The sequence below is a fragment of the Schistocerca gregaria genome, chromosome X, assembly GCF_023897955.1.
Source record: "Schistocerca gregaria isolate iqSchGreg1 chromosome X, iqSchGreg1.2, whole genome shotgun sequence".
Lineage (NCBI taxonomy): Eukaryota > Metazoa > Arthropoda > Insecta > Orthoptera > Acrididae > Schistocerca > Schistocerca gregaria.
In genome coordinates, this window is record NC_064931.1 from 380,842,192 (window position 1) to 380,857,276 (window position 15,085).

Genomic DNA, 15,085 nt, shown 5'->3' on the forward strand with positions numbered 1-15,085 from the left:
TATCAGTGTCCCAGAATTAATATAAAATTTACAGTATAACACAAAATGTCTTGAAGTGATCATCCAGATAATACATGAGGGATGCCCAGAAAGTAATGCACCCCATATTTTTCTCAGCCAAAAACAATGCTACAAATGCGAAACATTGTGTGTGTATTATTTGAAGTGTCACGAGTAAATGCACGAAGTTTCTGTCACTTCCGCCAGGCATCGCAGTTGCAGGACAGTTTCAAAATGGCATCTGTAGGTGGTCTATGTTACAAGCACCGTGCCATCATTGAATGTCTCACTGCAGAGAAAGAAATTGTGGGAAATATTCACAAACACAAGTGCAAAGTCTAATGGAGAATCTGCTGTTGACAGAAGTACAGTTAGTTGCTAGGCAAGGAGTGTGAGGTCATCAGAAGGCGGTTCGGTGGAGCTCCACAATTTGCAGTGGTCGGCGAGACCATCCACCGTTGCCGTATCTGATCTAGCCCCGTCAGTCCTCCACTTGTTTCAGTCATTAAAGGGTGCCATTCATGGAAGACAGTTTAAGGGCGATGAGAACGTGATTCACACAGTGTAACACTGGCTCTGCCACCAGTACAAGGTTTGGTACCAAAAGGGCATACACACCCTTGTTTCATGCTGGAGGAAGGCCTTAGAACTGGATGGAGATTATGTGGGAAAATAGGATGTATAGATAGAACACCATTCTTTTGTGTGCGTAATTCTCATTATGTTCAGTAAAGAATTGTTAAACAAAAATGTGGTGCATTACTTTCAGGGCAACCCTTGTACATGACTAAAGTTTACTGGAAATCTTTTCCACTTCCACATTTGGAGAAAGTTACAACACAAAATGCTGTGATACAACAAACCAGTTTCAACTCAAATGATCATAATCTGGCTACATAAAATCAGGCCTCCTGTGACACCAATAATAAAAATAAGATTAATACAGAATCTGAATCAATGTGTGGCCAAAACTGGATGTGGTTGTTGTCATATGATGTGATTGTGTCTAAAACAAAAAGTGTACATGCAATGTGAGCAAAATGGTGGTGCTTCAGGTATGTTCCATTACAATATGTCTATTTTCTTAGTTTATGGGTCTTGGAATTTCCTTTACAACAGCTAAGAACTGTTTTGTTGATATGGTCTCTCCTCACCTGACTCCCATTTCAGTTAAAGATTTTTCATTATCTAGTGACATCTAGAAAGATCTTGCAGTAAGGTACCAACGTAGTGAGCATGTAACAAGGTTGGTTGTCACTGTACAGTAGCAAGAGGCAAGGTTCTGCATGATACATCTGCCACGAGCATCATTCTGCCATCACTGCCAGTAGCATGGATTTCAAGGTGCGCTTACAACATTTTCCATGGGTTTTAAGTTACAGTTAATGTACTTGGTCACTATCATTCATTATGGTATCATAAAGCAAGCATGTCAAATATTATGTTTAGATATGACAGTCCTAGTTCTTAGCAAATAAATTTTTCTAAGGAAGGTCAGAAACAAACAGTGGCTCAATGTGATGCTTGCTCCAGTGCAGTTAGCAGGATAGGCAACAGCATAAACATGTGGTGTTGGACAATTGAGCACACTGGTGCCATTGTATACTCAGTCTCTCTCTGCACAGAAGGCATCCTACACCAACGTTATTACTTGTGTATAATAATACAATAAAATCAATGTGTTATTTAATTGATTTTTATTGTTACCCATTTTGTCAAAATCAAGTCAAAAGCTACCTCAAAACCTGTGAATCTCAGGCAAAGTGGTGAGTCATACTCTAATTCATTCTATAATTTCTTTACCACTTTGCAAATGGTCTATTGTAAGACATCAAATTCCAACAGAACTTGTTCCTTTATTGGATTAAAATTAAATTTTGTCTGTATGTTATCGTAAATTATTTTGGTGATTATTATGTGAACTTGTAAAGTAGAACAACTGCAGGATTGTTCCATTTTTGGGTATTGTTTAGAAAGTTCATTTTGTATTACTGTTCCTACAGTTTGAGTCATTTCAATAGAAACACATCTTCTGGCCCCCTTTTTCATAACTTGAATAGTACAGAAAAAAGAAAATGTGCCAGAATATTTACATATACAATGATGAGCCAGAACATTACAATGACTGCCCACCATGTGTTGAATGCTGCCCAGCAGTGTTGCAGGTACATAATGCTGTAAAAAAAAGTATACAAGAGGAGCAGAGATGAATGTGGAATCATTCTAGCGAAGATATGGATTGCAAATGGGGGAATATGCTGACATTATTGACTTTGAGAAAGGGAGATTGTTATGGCCTGGTGCCTGTGAATGACCATTTTGAAAATGACAAGCTGGTTGATTGTTTTAGTGCTACTGTTGCAAACATCTATGGAAGGTGGCTGAAGGACAATGAAACCATGTGTAGGCAACAAGGTGTTGGAGGTTTATGCTCATCAAAGAACATGAAGGTCAGAGGCTTGCCAACTTTGTAAAGCAGTACATGTGATATGTGGTAGATCTGATGACAATACCATGGTGGTGCAGGCAAAATTGTTTTGGAGCACACCGTTCAGCACACACTGCTGCACATGAGACTTTACAGCACACAATCCATGTGTGAGCCCATGTTGACCCAAAATGGAAATGTGTTTCAAGGTCAGAACAATCCTATTTATTGTTATACTAGGTCAATGATCATGGTATCATAATAGCTATGACCTATGAGAACATTATTGCCAGCCACCTGAACTACTTCATGCTTGACATCTTCCCCAACGGCAGTGGCAACTTCCAGCAGGGTAACATGCAAGTCACAAGGCCAGAATAATGCTACAATGGTTTGAGCAACATGGTAGCAAACTCATGTTGACATGGCCATCACATTCATGCGATGTGAATCAACTGAATACGTCTGGGACACACTTGAGCATCAGCTGCGCGCCCACAGACCACCAGCCCTTAATTTACAGGAATTGTGTGGCTTGTGCATAGACATCTGGTTCCACATACATCTAGTAACTTTGCAGGACACTGTCAATACAGAGCCACAGGGGATCCACATCGGCAGTCTTTGCAACTGAAAGTATTTGTCATGAAGGGAAACAATTCTCAACATACTGTAAGAATGGAGTGTGGTTCTATTCACAACACTATTTGAAATAGTAACAACAATTTGTAGTACCCTAGCAGAAACCAGGTATTCAGGTACTTTTCTCAAAGCAGTGAATATTATTTTAATGATGATATTAACCAAGAAACACTTCCTAATGTTCTGCAAAATCATTGTAATTTATGTTTCAATTCCTGGAGAGTTACTTATTTTGGATTGCATAACATGGCTATGCTCATACTGAACTTTCTTTTTAGCACATAAGTAATTATGCAGGGTACAAAACTACACAACTAAATTTTGACACTAGATAGTGAACAATCTTACAAAATATGATGTAATCAACCCCAAAGGGAACTGATGTCACATTTTGTTCAATCAGAATAATTCTACTTTACTTTCAGGAACACAGACCATATATATGGTTCAGATTCCACTTTGAACTACATGGTTTTCTGGAACTGGGTGGGTAAACTGATCAACAGAGGTAACATATAAACAAATCTATTTTGAAAGTATCATGCCTTTCACCACACTGTGAATGGTACAAAATTTAAGATCAACTACCATATAACATACATTCCAAATGCAAAAACTGATGAGATCATATGTGTAACAATGGTCCAAAAAGCATGTCGAAAAACTAGGGAGCTCTAAAATGACACACTGTACAAGTTAGGAGATAAAATGGAATCCACTATATGACAGCAGACCCTCAACTAATCATTGTAGTACTTTAATTTTCAATACCGAGACGCCAAAAACTGAATGAAATTTTACTTAATACAACTTTTCTTTTTCCCTTGAATACATGCGAGTATATATCATGGTGGGTTGTATACAAATATACAGCTAAATAAGCAATTCATAACTGAATTGTATAAATTACGATATGATGGGCACACGTCTAGAAGTCACTTGCTCATCTAAAATGTCAGGGGTATGTCACTGGTACAAGAAACAAATATTACACTCCACAAAAACTACATGGCGTATGATCACAGACGGATAAAGTTTTTATGCACTGTGAATCTCACACTGATTAACTGTAACGTAGGCTACCTAATACTCTTCGACAAAATGTGTTGACACCATCAAATCGTTAATGGAATTTCTACAATGCTGTTGTCAACCATAGTAATCATCGGACACAAGATATTTCCTCGACTACACTACTCACGTATATTTTGTCTAACAACCTTCCGTACAATAACTTAAAAGTCTTGTAGAGAATGAGTGCAAATAGCAAATACGCGGCCAAATGTAACATTTTATTAAGTGATTGGTATAAAATTGGTTATGGTATATACCTTAACGTTTTCTTGGCTGATAATCTATAACCTTTGTGCACTTGTTTCTTACGTTAAAATAAGTTATTAATGACATTCCCTAAAATATGGGTTATATATTGAAAATATATTTTCTCAGAGAACACGTGATTACAGTTTATCAGTTGAGGTTTGGAGAGCCACTGTTTACACTACGAGTTGCAACGACCACGACTATCCACTACCCACTGGTGAATTGACAACGACACTCCAACAAGCGCAGCGCCGCATTCGTCCGTCACGTAGTACGGTGGGTCCGCACTCCGCATAGATCTCACGTATGTGGGCAAGACGTGGTAATCACTGGTTTTTCCACTAAAGCTGGTGGTTTTGAGCACCTCTCTGGGGCGAAAATTTTGCATCTAGTGGGTAGTGGGAATTATGGTGGATTTAAAAAATATTTGGGTAGTTTTAGAGTAAAATTATTTTTTTAAAAACGCTTGATCCATGTACCTTAAGCCCGGTCCACACGCAACGATCTGTATGTGCAGACATCGGTGCAGATGTCTGTACATGCAAAAGATCGCTGCAAATGTGGAGTGTTCACACGACACGAACCCCAATCTACTACTCGCCCGTCATCTGTCGGTGTAGAAATGCAATATCAGTGGCAAGCGACTATGCTCCCCGTAAACGTCAAAATTTAATTCAGTTATTTTGAAATATAGAAATGGAGGATGTTCTGTTGTGGTCTGTGTTCAGAACTTGTGTTGCAAAAACATGCAGACGAACCGCAGGAAACAGAGAAAGCGGTAAAGATGGTGTAGACAGTGGCTGCTAAAGCGAAAGCAGTTTCCTCACGTAAATTTACTGCAATAGCTGCAGGGCGAACCAGTTTCGTTTTACATTACCTCGTGTTCCATTTCCTCGCACATTGACACTCCAATTTCATCTTCAATTGTACTCCTGCTTGGTCTGCGCAGATGTAGTTTGAAACCACAGATTTGAGAGGTTTCGCTCAAACATCCAACTCCAACTTCCAGGTTTGCACACACCTCAGTTTGGTGCAAATCTAATGTCCACACACAACGATCTGTCTACGCAAATGTGATGTGCGCAGACATTTGCGCAGACAGATCGTTGCGTATGGACGGGCCTTTACAGCAGAATCAGAATCAGAATGTTCATTATCCCATAACATACAAAGTCAAATCGCACATCTGATGTACTGGGGACTCGTCATCATCACATTTACATTACAATTACAATTTGTATATACAGTATTACAAACACAATATATAAACACTGCAGAGTACATGTATTACAATGTAACATGTAACAACAGCGTTTACATATTGAACACATTTATACAATCATTCATTTGACACAAAACTGCTTAGCTTAATTTACAGATGATGTTTCGTTGTTCAGACTTCCATATCACTGTTCATAAGTTCTTCTACGGACTAATAACATTTCTCCACTAATAACTTGTGCAGCTTTGGTTTCAGTTGTCCTAGCTCCATGCTATTTATTTATTCATTTTTTGTAGCATGTTATAGATTTTCATGCCCATATATTATGGGGCTTGTGCCTGTAACTTTAACCTGTGAGTAGGAAGCATTAAGTTTGTCTCATTCCTAGTGCTGTATTTATGCTTAAAATTTTTGTCTGTGAATAACGTAGGGTTACTGTATGCAAAAATAATCAGTTCATAGATGTAAAAACAGGGGACACTTAATATTTTTAGATTAATTAACAGTAGGCGAAAAGATTCTTTTGGTCTTGCATTTCACATATTTCTAACAACTGGTTTTTATAATTTTAATATTCTGATGATTTTGCTTGTATTACCCCAAAAGATAATGTCATACCTTATAATAGCTTCAAAATAGCTGTGATAAACTCCTTTTCTTATCTCCATGCCAGTTGAATATGACAAAATCTTCATAGCAAAGATCAGGCAGTTTAACTTATTTGCTAAGTATTCTGTATGTGAAGACCAGGATAAATTTTGGTCCAAATGTATTCCTAAAAATTTAACACAATCTGATTCTTTCAGTTCCTGGTTTCTGCAGGTAATATGGATTTAATGTATCTTAGAGTTTTCAGTTTTAAACTCTGATAAATGTGCTTTTCCAATATTCAATTTTAACCCATTTAGTTGGAACCAGTTTTGTAAACTGTCTAGTATATTTGTGACAGTTGAGGGAATTTGTTCTGAGTGATTCCTTTCGATGAGGGCAGATGTATCATCAGCGAATAAAACTAAGTGTGAGTTTATGTTTAGTGGCAAGTCATTTATGTAAAGTAAGAATAAAATTGCACCCAGAATTGAGCCTTGTGGAACTCCTTGTTAAATAATCATCCATTCAGAGAAGAAATTTCCCTTGTTTGGTGATATAACTACTCTTTGTTTTCTCTTTGTGGGGTATGACCTCAACCACTCTTATACACGACCTCCAATTCCGTATTTTTCCATTTTATACAGGAGCAATTGATGGTTTACACAATCAAATGCTTTTGTGAGGTCATAGAACAATCCTGCAACTTTGCTAGACGTGTCTAAGGCAGAACAAATTTTTTCACAAACTCATTTATAGCGTCTATTGTGTTTTTGCCTTTCTGAAAGACGTATTGATTATCTGTATGTTTGATTTTTCTACAATTTTTTTGATTTGCTTTACTACCACTTTTTCAAATATTTTTGATAAAATTGGGAGAATAAAGATTGGGCGGTAATACCCCAGCCTTTTTGAACAAAGATTTTAACTCTGCACGCTTCAGGGCGTCTTGAAAGTGGCCTTCTTCGAGTGATTTATTGATTATTGAGCAAAGGGGGCGTGCGCTTTTATCCTGGCAGCTCATTTAAATACTTTGCCCTCCCACACGGCGGAATTTTTGTTTTTGAGCTGTAATATAGTGTTCTCCACATCTTTGGCTGAATTTTTTAAAAATTTGTTAAAGCGTTCTTCCGCCTTCTGACCTAATTGTACTTTTTCGGTATAACCAACTACATCTGCAACTGATTTTGATATATTTATAAAAAAGTTGTTAAAAGATTCTGAAACCAGAGCAGGATTTGTCATAGTTTTATTTCCCACCTTAATTTTGGAGATAACTTTGCTGTTAATTCTCATTCACAGTTCTTATTCTACGACAGGCCAGACTGCCTTTGATTTGTTTTCATGAGCAAGATGTATTTATTATTTATCAATTCTTTTGCAGCTTTCACCACCATTTTAAATAAGCCTAATTTATGAGAACAGGTTATTTGTTGTATTTCAACTCCTTTTGCAATTGTCTTTTCTTCCAACTCGATATTTTTATTCCAGTGGTGATCCAATTTAGCTTATTTGACACCTTTGTCTGGAATACTCTAAGTGGAAATATTCCGTTAAATACATGTAAGAAACTTTCTAGAACCCTGTTAAATTGTACAAAGATTGGAGTGTCATCTTCAACTTGCCACTCCACCTCTTCTAATTTAGAGCAGAACTGTTTTAAATTTTCAGCAGTAAAATGTCTTTTGCTATAAGTATTTTTAGTACTTGGTTCATGTGCATTTGCTATGTCAATTAACAGAGCAGAGTGGTCCGAGAGGCCTAATTCCACACATAACTTCTTTGCATCATCAAATTTATAATTTGTTAAAATATTACCAATACAGTTCCCTGTATTTTCGTTTTCCCTTGTGATTTCGATGAACTTTACCTTGAAACCAAATTTTTGGATTAAGTTCACAAACTTTATTGAGCCATTTGTTTGATTTAATAAATTTGTATTGAAATCAGCTGCTATTAATACCTTTTTCTTTTTCTCATCGATGACTTTCTGTAAAAGAATTTTTAATTTTGGTAAAAATAATTTTGTTATTTCTACACCTGCGATTCCATATATAGAGAAAATAATATTATTTGTGATTCTAATTCAATTGAGCAGCTTTCAAATACTCCTTCTTCATTTAGAAAATTGAAATCGTCTTTTACTTTATACTCTAGAGAGTTGTTTACAAGTATGCAAAAGAACCGCTTGAGTACTATTTGTTCTACAAAAACCTGAGGCTACATTGAAATTTTTTAACTTATTTAAAATGATGATACTATATTTTGTAAGTCAATGCTCATTTAAACAAACAATTTCAATATTTTTACATTCTGATAGTATAATTTGTAGTTCACCAATTTTATTCATTCTTTCATTTTGATGGGTTGTAACCATGCCATTTATGTCCAAGTGCATTAAAAAAGTGCTGTTTTTGCCTAAGGTTTCAAGAATAGATTTCTTTATATGATTTTTACACTTCCTATTCTCTTTTTCCTTATTTACAGTTTTTGTCGGAATTGTTTGGGAAACAGTACAATCATAAATAATAAGGTTTCTTACCTTTGTAATTACCTTAGGCTCAGTAGCACTAAAAATTCCTTTAAGTGCAATGGTTGTTTGATTTTCCTATTTGGGAGTCGAGTGGTTGTTGCTGTCGTACTGGCTGTTGATGGTGGATTGGTTTCTGCTGCTGGGCTGACTGTTGATGGTGGGATGGTTTCTCCTGCTGCATCAGTACATAATATGTCTTTATGTTGGTTAGAGTGACCTGCTTCTGCTTACAGGATTGTGGGTTTTGGTTTAAACCAATCCGTAATTCGTGTTTTTCTGGCGATTTTTAAGCTTGGTGTATGTGTTCTCATGACACAGGTATTGGTAAATAGTTTTTTTGCTAAAAGTTCTTTTCCTAATTTATTTAAATGGAGTCCATGAGCTGTGAAAAACCTTCGACCTAAGCTATGGATGTCAATAACTTCTACATTCTGAAAGTCAGAACATAATTCAGAGATTTGTTTGTTAGTAGCACAAATTTCACGGTTTACACACAACCAGATAGGCAAGTCATAACGAGGTGGTATGTTTACAACACGAATAGTGGTGTGTATTAATTTGTTTAAACAGTTCTTTAGTTCTTTTATTAACTTGTACTTTTCATTCCGATAAACATCGTTTGAGCCACTTAAAATTACGACAAAATCATCTTTATTTAAGTTGTATGTCGGAGCAGAATTAGTTTGTTCTGCTATCTCATGAAACAGCGCTCCTAGTTTGACAAAGCCTGATACCTTTAAATTACGTTTTTCTGTCAACAGTGCAGAAATTCCATGTCCGTAGCTATCACCTAACTCACGAAGATCGTTTTTTACTTTTTTTTGCACTCGATGCTATGGAAACATGTATTTGCCCAGAAGCAAAACAATGTTTCTGCACATTTCCTACAGGTAATGTCTTCCCTACTTTAGACTCCGTGTTAGATATTATTACACATTGTCCACTGTTGTTTACATTGGTATGCCTACTGTTGTTGTTGTTGTTGTTGTTGTGGTCTTCAGTCCTGTGACTGGTTTGGTTTGTTTTGCCGTTATTTTCACTCGGAAGTCATAGTAGTTTTTTTACGCACTTTTGACTATTATTTCCCACTGATGCATTGTAATCAGTTGTGCACATGGGTTTTAGATCTGCTTCAGTTTTCTGTATCACGTTTATACCTGGTAATTGGCTTTGGATTTTACTTGAAGCTGCTGCTTGTAGCTCGCGGTTTTCGTTTCGAAGATTACTGATATCTCGCCACAGAATATGAACGACTAGCTGAAGGCTTTGTAATCGTTCGTTCAGCGTCTCGATTTCGCTTTTACAGTTATTACAAACTCCGCTTTTTACAGTAAAACTATAACTTTTAGTCACATTCACATCAGTTGCTACTTTACTTGACACCAGCAACAGGACTATTTAATTTTATAGCGTCTAGTAGCTCTTAAATTTTTATCAGCTAAACATTTATAATACATGTTATTCTGTCTTAGTCATCATATTGTTGTAAACCCGTATTGTTACGCACTATAGTGTTAATAAATCCCCATCTGCATGCATAGTACATATGCGCACAATTTTATGTGGCACTTTAGATTGGGTGGGGGGGGGGGGGGTGTCTCGATCTACGTCTATGGTTGCGTAAGATAGAGGTCGGGCATAAACTACTACATTTACGACAATGACAACCTTAAGAAACAATTGCGTCTTAGCTGTTACCGAATGCTTTGTACAGTCCGCTTTGCTTTGTGTTATGCATTACTCGGTGTTTCCATATCTTATTTTTTCATTATTTTGAAATGAGTGTAGAGACTAATCTCAGTCTGTTCCTGTGTTCAAATACGACTCTCACAACGCCAGAAAAGACCAGCGACTTATATGAACATTAAGTCAGTCCAGCTTTCGCAGAATCAGAGAGCACGAGCGCTGGCTGCCAGACATGCGGGAAAGTCCTCGTTTGTTTACCATCACTGCCGCCGGTTGCCAGGGCCCCAAATACGGCGTGTGAGTTATACCTGAAGTGCCGGTGTTAAAGTGGTGCTTTTTTGTACGTCAGTGAATTTCTTTTAGTGCTAAACATGGATAAAGTAAAGGCATGGTGTACACAGAAATTTCCTGCTGAATGCCTGTGTGGTAGTAAATTTTCAGAGTGGCTAGAAAGAGTTGTAGGTGCTAACACAAGAGCATGTTGATGACACAAGGTCATATTGTAAATTTTGTCATTGTACTTTGTCGGCACGTTGTTGACATATTGAGTTATGGTAGCACCAAAAAGTACAACAGAGCTGTGGCACTTTCTAACGTAAGACAAACAAAAATACCTTTCAAAACCGTGAAAGAATCTTTAGAAGTGAATCAAGCTGAAGGTTCTCGTCCATTACTTGTTTCCAACCATTGTGCAATCATGTCATGTGATCGCTTAAATGATTTGTGAAAAAGTAAATTCACAGACAGTGATGTCGCCAGAAAGCTTAAAATACGTAGAATAAAGTGTGGTGCAGTTATGAAACATGTATGAAGGCCTTGTTCCATGGAAAATTTGTGGCATTATACTGGTAACACCATGTATAGCATTTTAATTGATGAATCAACAGACATTAACATGACCAAATTTTTAGGAATAACAATAACCGATGATTTCAACATTTTTGAAAGTAGCCAACCTCAAGCACTGTAGTACATAGTCTACTGTAAGAACAATAAAGATACACTTCAGGAATTCAAAAGAGATCTAATTCTCCATCTCCCCAACACTTGTATCGTGATATTTATCAGACAGTCAATGAAGGAGTAGAACCACTCAAAATTCCACGTGTATCTGATATTTGATCGTTGTCCATAAAGCCTGTAGTTACAAGAATTATAGATCTGTGGTCGGAGCTTAGGACACACTTTGAATTAACTCGAATCAAAGACAAGTGTTACACTGCAGAAAAGCTTTATGCGCTGTTTTCTGGTGAATGCAGACGGCCAATAAACAGTTTAAATCCAGCATAGGGGATCCATGCAATCTGTTAAATGCTATCACTGTGTTAACAGAGTCATTTAGGAAAAAAGTTGTTGTCCCCAAATATCCTGCGCAAAGCAAATTAAATTTAGAGTTTGAGAAACATTTAGAGCCTAAACTATATCTAGGACATAAATTAGAAAAAAGGTAGATGAATTGAGAAAATCTCAGTTACACCTAAAACAAGAACATGTCTTATGTTAGAGATGCATACAGTTTGTCTACCAGTTAATAATTCAGTTGTTGCAAAGACTATCAGACAACACTGAAATTTTGAGGAAAATTTCACTCCTTTCAGTGTCCAAGGCTCTTATCCTTGAAGCGTGTGATATTGATCCTGGTACCATAACAAAAATTGATTCTCAGTGGCTAAATTTAACTCTTGTCAAATGGTCTGAAACCACAGGCATTGTTAATTTCTGGTGGGATATTGTTAAATATAAAGATGCAGGTGACAGCAACCCATTCCATGAATTGACAATATTTGCATTTTCACAGCTAGTGTCACCATGGTCTAATGCCGAAATGGAAAGACTTTTTAGTCCAAAATATGTTATAAAAACTAAAGTGAAGAATGATGTGAAATCCAAAATGACGAATTCGCTGTTGTCGATTCGATCATTAGGAATGAAAAGGAAGAAACAAATTTGCCACAATTATGAACTGCCAACAGGCATGCTGAAACAGATAGGAACTTTTACGGAATACAAAGCACCTGAATCACGGCCGCCTGGATTAGCAGGTGGCCGTGCCTGAAAGTATTTCACCTGCTGCTACCTGTCCCACTGGTGTTGAACCTTCTGTCAAAGAAGACGTTGATGATCCCGAACTGTTTATTTTTCCTTATGTGAGGTCACTGAGACATATATCACAATACTGTACCAGCTTTAAATTTTAGGGATAAAATTAATTTATATTGTTTTTTGGCTACTCATCGCTTAAAAATAACACTGTTTTGGTTTTGTTAAATGCACGAAACAAATCCAGTGGGTTCTGGTGGCAACTCTGCATCTAAAAACATGGCTGCAACTCGTTTCACCAGTTATTGTGATTGGTCGTCGTTTCGTTTAGTTTCCATTTTTATCCCTCGTTGAATAAGGCCTACACTGAATGAAACATGTTTAATGTATATCAGTCACCGTTTGTTTATATCCACAATGCGTTTCAAAGGATTAAACCTCCGTCATAAGATGGATTTATTCATGTTAATATGACATGTGTGTGTTGAGTTACATCTTCAGGGTAGCTAGTGGCACTGTCTCCAACAGAGGAATGAGCGTCATACATCATATGAATTGTCACAATTTATATACAAAGATGTTAAACCTTTGAAACGCATTGTGGATATAAATAAACAGTGACTGGCAACAGTAAACGTGTTGTTTCATTTGCAGTCAATAATTCATAGTATAGCCTAACCCAAAATTTTTGCATTCAAGAATTTTACGTTAGAGTTTATAGTTATTTAGGGAGCACAAAGCACTCTGGAGTGATGTGTAGTTGAGACTTGCCATATATTTTAAGAAGTAATAGAAATATAAAAACTAAACATAAATGTGTTCATAACTGCTTGAAGCTAGTTTCATTTTCAGATTTCCTCTCCATGCCTGTAACACATTTGGTTTCTCTTCTTTTTGTCATTAGTCTTGTGCTTGGTTTGATGTGGCCCACACGACTTCCTCCTGTGTGCCATCATCTTCACTTCAAGGTAGTATTTGTTCCCAACACAGCATAAAGTGGAGCTACTTTCCTGTAAGGGGGTAACTTTTCTCCAACTCTGAAAGAAGCTTCAATCCTGCTTAGCACCAGTTCTAATAAACATTTCGAAACAGTTTTGATTCTGCTCAACAGTTGATAGTTTCTAATAGCTCATATGTTTGAGTTATTCTGCCACTAGCAAGCTTGCATATTTTCTGCAAACCAAGTCTGTAATAATGAATTGTAGGTAATTTTTGACAAGAAGAAGTGGTATTCTGCTACCAGAAAACTGCATAAACAGAAGCCAAATGACATTCATTTATCTGTAGAAATTAGGTATCGTCTATATCATACACATGAACCTGTAATCAGCTAGTTATTTATCACTGTATGATCGAAAGCAGCCATGAAGGTTATTTTGTGGGGAAAATGGGACAACTTTGTACCACTGGAAAAGTAGAACAAAGTAACTCCACAGCATTTTCATTACTTTGTTTTAGACCTGATTCAGCAAAGGATGAATCTTATTATGTTGAAAATGATTACTGCTAAGAGATTAATTTTATTATTGTGTGGTTTGTGTGTAAAAGGTAGCTAGAATCTTGCCAATTTGCCATTTGCAGCACTAATAACCTGAAGAATGCCTGGAATCTATAAGGGATGGAGCATTTGCTTTAAATGTGCTTCAGACAGTGCTTGATTATTTAAGTTATTGATGTAAGTTTGGACAAAGATTGTGAATCATATAGAAGAAATCAAACAGTAGCATCTCCTGAGAATCAAGAGAGGCTATCAATATCACTGGAAAAACTGAAACCAATCACTGAAACTTTTATCAACGATGGTGCAACCATAAATATCATGATGCCATCACTTGATAGATGGAAATGGCCTGTAAATAAAGATGTACTTTTTCACAAATGAGATGATATAGTTGAAGGTATAAATCCCCCAAAATAGTTAATGGAAAGAGGCATTTTATCAGTGCTAGAATTAGTCAGTGGTGATGAATTTGGGCAAAATATTTCCCTGGTGTAGTCACTGACATTTTGACACACAAACATACCTAATGAAACATTGTCCTTTTCTTTTATAACAAAATTAATTTGAATCTTGGTCATATCTGTTACCTTTTAATATATTAAAAACAGTTTTGCTATCCTGAATTTTTCGTTATTTTTGTCCCTTCAGTACCAAAAATTATATACATATTGGTTTACTATGGTCCTATAAAGTAACACAATAAATTTTAAAGAGGGCAACATAGCCCTTAGCTATTATACTGTCTTAAAGTAATGTTTTATATTATGTTGGGCAAAGTAGCCTACTACAGGAGCTGCTTTGCTCCAATTTTTAAAACATTATATTATTAAAAATGCATCATTGATGTGTTTTATGTTACTGATCGTTTTTTCACTGTTTTGCGAAAGACTAACCTCATTTTTAGAAGTTATTTGACAAACCTACTTTGCATTACATGATCTGTCTAAAAGTGGAGCAAAGTATGTCTGATATACAGTACTCAGCTACAGTGTCTGTTGGACATATACCAATCTCTGCCTCCACCCCCCCCTCCCCCCAACAATCTTTACCCTCTACAATATCCTTTAATATCATGGAAGTTATTCCCTAATGTCTTAACACATGCCTTATCACCCTGTTTCT

At 36.5% G+C, this 15,085-nt stretch overlaps 1 protein-coding gene across 2 annotated transcripts in view; it reads right to left on the reverse strand.

Moving 5' to 3' along the window:
• Positions 1–4,988, reverse strand: part of LOC126298041 (dehydrogenase/reductase SDR family member 7) — a 157,223-nt gene extending 152,235 nt beyond the window's left edge. The window contains exon 1 of one of the 2 annotated variants that reach the window (XM_049989361.1): positions 4,873–4,988. The gene's annotated coding sequence lies outside the window, so the exon portion shown is untranslated. Of the gene's footprint in view, positions 1–4,401; positions 4,742–4,872 lie in introns of those variants that run through there. The other variant, XM_049989360.1, reaches the window with a different exon arrangement.
• Positions 4,989–15,085: the final 10,097 nt, after the last annotated feature.